The sequence below is a fragment of the Lutjanus erythropterus genome, chromosome 7, assembly GCF_056507025.1.
Source record: "Lutjanus erythropterus isolate fLutEry1 chromosome 7, fLutEry1.hap2, whole genome shotgun sequence".
Lineage (NCBI taxonomy): Eukaryota > Metazoa > Chordata > Actinopteri > Lutjaniformes > Lutjanidae > Lutjanus > Lutjanus erythropterus.
The window spans coordinates 12,294,582-12,300,581 of NC_139323.1; positions in this window are offsets into that span (position 1 = coordinate 12,294,582).

The following is a 6,000-nucleotide window of genomic DNA, read 5'->3' on the forward strand; positions in this document are numbered from 1 at the left end:
GAGGAAGGCTGAGATGAGCTGGTTTAGGCATGAGTGGGTGGAGAGGCATCTTGTTGTGTTGTGTCTGATTGATTGTGAATGGACTTTGTCTGTGTATGACACACACCTGAAAAATTACTATTGAAAACTCATATCAAATATAAAGGGCCACTGATGTTGCTTTAAAAAAAGGCTCTCTAGAAGCCACCAAAGACTTAACACTGCAGTAAAAATAAGGATTTGTTCTTTTTGAAGAATGCTGTCAAGCTTTTATTATCTGATGACAAGTACGAGATAAGTGTGAGGCGTGACAGAACTGCAGGGCTTTGACCTCTGTTACATATTTCCAGCCGAGATGAACAGTAACAAAATATATCCGGAAACACATCCTTGGGGAATTAAGACCGCTGGAACCACCAGTATCGTTCAGCCCTGTGGGAATCATGCGGGGACGCTGTACTTGAGAGAGAAAACAGACCCTTGTTGCGGAGATTGTTGAACCATGGGAGACTGTAGCAACCAACCCATGGTGTTAAGAGAAGAGCCGCGCTAACTGGGTGATAATAGCTTTCTTCCAGTCAGCGTACTTCAAGATTATGTCTTGAAGGTCATGTATAGTGAAGAATGCTCCTCCAGAAACAGCAATGTAAAAGAATTCAGTGTATGTAAATTGTTTAGATGGTAAGTTCATAGGTTCAGCAGTGTGCCGTTTTTAGGAACAGATGTAGGAGATCACTATCTTTCAAAGCATTAATTTATCTCCGTCTGTTAATAGCAGCAACATCTTAGTTAAACTTCTCCCACCATCAGATTTTCCATCTCTACTGTGAATACAACACTCCAACATTAAGTGGCTTTTGTTTTAATAGAGTTCTTTCTCTTAATACATTGTCCAGAAATGAAATGTTTTCTTTCCTTTAATCTGTGGTGGAGAGAGCTCTTGAGGATAAATAAATTTTTCAGTCTATGTGGCGGTGTTGTTCTCCCACTGACCCCGCTTAGTAACAGTGCTTTAAATGCAGTGTTTCCTGTAGGTGTGGATACACAGTTTGTGCCTGTAAAACCGCTGTTGAAAAATGAAAATGTTTTCCCTAAACAGATCCAGAAAATGTGAGACACGATTATCATACGTCCTCCTCGAAATCCATCTGTGGCACTGTAAAAAAAAATTGTTTTAACATAAAAAAAGTTAGTCTCCAGGCTGTTTAAGTTGCCTGAATTTTAAAAGAGAAGTTAAAAGAATTTTACAATAACTCAAAACAAACATTTCAAGTCAAATAAACTTGATGTTAATTCATTTGTACTTGAGAGTCTTCAGTCACACTGAAGAATAAATTTGACATTCGATTATACACCTTTTTTTTTAAGTTTGAAGTACTTCAGGTTTGGCTGGTTCTATTAGAACTACCTTGATCCAACTGTTCCCACTGAATTTATTACATTTTAACATGCACGTAATCGCAGGCCCTTCCTCTGTTTTAAAATGAAGGAAATTTGACTCTATCTAACCCTAAATTTGTCATCAATCATTACAGGTTCAAGGCTCACTGTTCTGTGTTACACACGATCGAGTGTATTGTATTCATTTGCACGCACACATACCAGAAAAAGAGACATGATATGATGATAAATTCACTGAGAAGTGCCGTGCCACAGTGAAGAGCTGTTACACATGACTGCTGCCTGCGTTTTCCTCCATAAAAATCATGTGAAAGCAACACCAGGCTGCTGCAATATATCCATGAAGTCCTCTACAACCAGAATGGTCATTTCTAACTCCAGATTCAGCTTTTATATGAAGGACACATCTGATTACCAGGGCTCATCATAGCCTCTCCAACTTTCTTTTTATCCTTGAAACACATCTCAGTGCAGACGCTACTGTGTAACTGAACTGAACATTACTGAACTATGTGACCATGTGCAAGGTGAGATGCATAGATTCTCTATCATTATTCTAACTACCTGATGGAAAATCACAGAGGCTGAGAGTGTTAAATATCCACAACATCCTCTGATTTATATTCATTTTCACCCATGCCCTTGTACGTCGAGCCTGTGCACATACATAAACAAACAAACAAACAAAAAAGAAAGTGTGCACATGGAGACAGACAGTCCTTACACAACAAAGATACTCTTAACTAAACGCATTTTTAGACAGTTGCGGACACGACGGACGCGTGACATTCATTATTCAAATTTCAACTGAGGGTGCAATGCATGCTTTTGCAAGCTTGTAGAACCAGGCCTGTCACCTGTGTCTGTGGGATTTCCAGCTATGTGCGAAAGAAACGGCTCATTAACGTTACAAGCCACATAATCAGAACTATGAATAGAAGTATTAAGATGAGATAAATCAGTCAGGTGATTGCGCCTGCAGGGAAAAACCAGTTACAGCAACGGTTAAAAATGATATCCAACAAACTGAAATGTAACTACAGAACATAACAAGACGTTTAGGGAAACTACAAATAATTTCCAAATCAAGTCTCAAAATAAGAGTAGATAGCTGCTACAGCATCTGTTTCATATAAGAGAGAGTACTTTATACTATTCTAAATATGTGCTGCAATATATGTATCAATCCTTATTCCTTGTCAAATTATTGTAAATTCGGGACTAATAACTCTGTGACAGGAATATGAAACTGAATTCAATACTACCCTTCATCATGGCTCGCAGTGTTACTATTATTGTGGAACCGTGACGTATCTTAAAATGACACATAAGTTCTCATCATACAAGATTTCCATCCATCCATCTTCAACCGCTTATCCGAAGTTGGGTCGTGGAGGTAGCAGTTCCAGCAGGGGACCTCAGACTTACTTTTCCCTTTAACCAGCTCTGACTGGGGGATCCTGAGGTGCTCCCAGACCAGGGTGGAGATATAATCCCTCCACTTAGTCCTCGGCCTGCCCTGTGGCCTCCTCCCAGCTGGACGTGCCTGGAACACCTCCCTAGGGAGGCGACCAGGTGGCATCCTTACAAGATGCTTGAACCACCTCAACTGGCCCCTTTCTACACAAAGGGGCAGTGGCTCAGAGTCCCACACGGATGCCGGTGTTTCTCACCCACATATACATCATGTATGTTTTCTTCAAACTACAAAATATAAGACACTTTCAACTCTCACACAAAGACTGCTGGGAAGTCTGCTAATATACTGATCATCTTTCTTTAGAAACTTTATTTAAAGAGTTGATTGAACTCTGTACAGTAAATTAATGCAATTCATCGTTTCAAATTCAAAGGCTTCAAGTTAGAAGAACTCATGTTTAAAAGTCTTGAAGTGTTCTGAAAAAAATGATAAATAAATGCTAAATATTTACAATGAGAAAAGATGAGTCGATTCCACTTAACTCCTGTATTTTTTTCCTCTACAGTGTAGAGAGGATATGGACTCCTGAGCAGAGGAGTACAGATGGCTGCCCGACCCCTTCAAAAATGGGTGACAAAGTCAATTTGGAGGCATTTCTTAAAAGGTCAGCCAGGGATGAAATGAATAGACTGTAGTTTAGGTGACCTGCGCAGAGACGCAGGTGGACTTGCAAATAGAAAACAAATTGCTGGGCGCGAGGATTGGCATTGTTTCTGTGCGCTGTGGGAGACCTAAGAACCAATATTCACAGCCTTTCAAAAAGAAAATTGGAAGCAGTTCACATCCTTCTGGTTCACATTTGGATTTCTCTGGGGCACAAATATGGTGACAAGTAATGTAATTGTTATTGAACCAAATATCTGGTGAACACAAAATCAAATGAGATCCTCGAGGACGGGAGGGTGAGCACGCAGACCTCTGGCTTTTTTGAGCGGATGACTGTTGGGAGATTCACATACAGTACAGGGAGCAGCAGAAATGTAGCTGCTGCTCACCGGACAAGACAACATGTGCTCAGAGGATGATAAGCTTATCTGGAGACAACAAAAGACATACAACCATTGAGAATATTTCAGTGAGGATGCTTTTAAATGCATCATATCCCACTGCTCGCTTTCTAATATCCAGTCACAAGAGCATGAGCTGTTTTGAAAAGAACTGGAAGTGCATTACAGCCCAGAGTAAGATTAATGCTGCAACTGTAAAAGGTTTGTCCAGGAAAATGAAAAAAGAAGTAATTTGTTTCAGGATATGAACAAAGCAAGGAGGTGATTTAGCATTAATTTCCCACTGTACATTGTACCACAGCAGAGCCTGCAGGAGTTATGAACAAAAACACATGCTGGCAGGCCACCGGTGATGCCGTTATCAACCTTTTTGCAGGATTCACACAGCGTGGATAAATGTTTTTTTCATGTTGGTGTTGTGACTACATCCTGGATGAAAAACAAAAGTGACTCTAGGAAGCAGCATCCTGCAGCTCACTCACATTGAGGTAAAAAAAAAAAAATCAGACGTCTCTACCAGAGCTCTTAATTAACCCTTGTGCCCTCAACATGCCAGAATAATTGTGAGAAGAGAAATACTCCACAGAATACTTTCACTACAAGAGGTCAATCAAACCTGACTTTTTCCATCATTAATTTCAGGGTTGTATGTTGTATGTTTAACTTACTAATTGTTGCCTACCAGGTCTTGATCTTATTAAAGTAAAACTGGACATTTTTCAACAACATGGTTATCTTTTATGACTTTGAGTTGAACTTGCAGATTGTGCTCACCAGCTCATCTGCTGTTATGATAAATGTTGTCAGGCTCAGGGACGGCCAGCGAGGCGACAAAGACAGGAAACAGCCCACTTGTCTTTCCTGGGACGCTGCTGTGCAGTTTCATGGAAATATTTGTTTCAGGTCATGAACCCCAGTCGTCATTTTATAACCACTGACAGCAAGTAATGTTTTGTGTGCCCTTTTCACGTTTTCATCATGTTAAAACAGGACAACAACTGAGGTATTGGATCTATGAGGCTGTTCTTGGTCACAGCATGCGAACATGCACACAATGACAATACTAACAATGCTGAGTTTGTGTGTTTTTCAAACAAGCCTGTCTTAGCTTGGTAAAAGAAAGAAACTTGAATACACAGGGAGTATAGTTTATTACAGATAAAAGCTGTAAAAATATTGTATTTCTTTATATTGTGTCAGTTTGTTTTATTTATTTGTTAGACTAAAAAAGCTAAGAGAGTTTGCATACATCTCGCATACATTTCCCAGCTGAAACTACATGAGGATTGGATAATCAAAAGTGAGATTATGAAAAAGAGTGAGCTCATTAGCATGCTAACATCAGTAGATATCTGCAACACAAGATGTCTCTGATATAATGTCATAACTGCTCATTCTTCATGTTGTGTTGATACTGTTTGTACCTTTTATCTAAAATCTGGCCATATTTTGCATGTTGTTCCTTTAAAGTGGCTATGAATTTTATTTTATAGCCATTGCATGCTATATTCATTAATTAGCACTAAACACATAGCAATAGGAATGTTAGTTTTTCATTTGTCATGAAACAAATTACTGGAGGATTTGGGTGCTGTGGATGGTGTGTTTTTATAGGCTAACCCAGAAATTAGCATGTTAGCATCCCTTCACAAAAATCCGGTGGGATTTTTCTCCAATGGATTTTGGATTATTGATTTTGGATTTTGGATTATCTGGGCACCGTGACTGTCCCATCAAACGTCAATGTTAAATAGTTGCCGCGGTGTTTCAGTCTTGACCAAAGTGACCACCAGTGCCCCATCACCAAACCCATGCTGCAAGCATGGCGGCTAAAATAATAGGACTAGGAATAAGAGCTGCAGTAGTAGTATCTGTACAACAGAGCAGAGACATTTCCTGACCTTCAGTTGACAGCTGATGCAGATTGATTGGTGTTCCTTTATTACTTAAATATTTTCAGTACCATGACCTTTTACTGCGGACTGAATAAAATGTGTTGTACTGGAATCCATCTCTGAAGGATAAAAACCTGTCTGTCTGAGTCAAAAAGTCATATTTTGGCATTAAAACTTATTACATCAAGACTTTTAGTGTACAACCTTTAGACAAGATAGAGGAGTGGGTGTTCCTGGC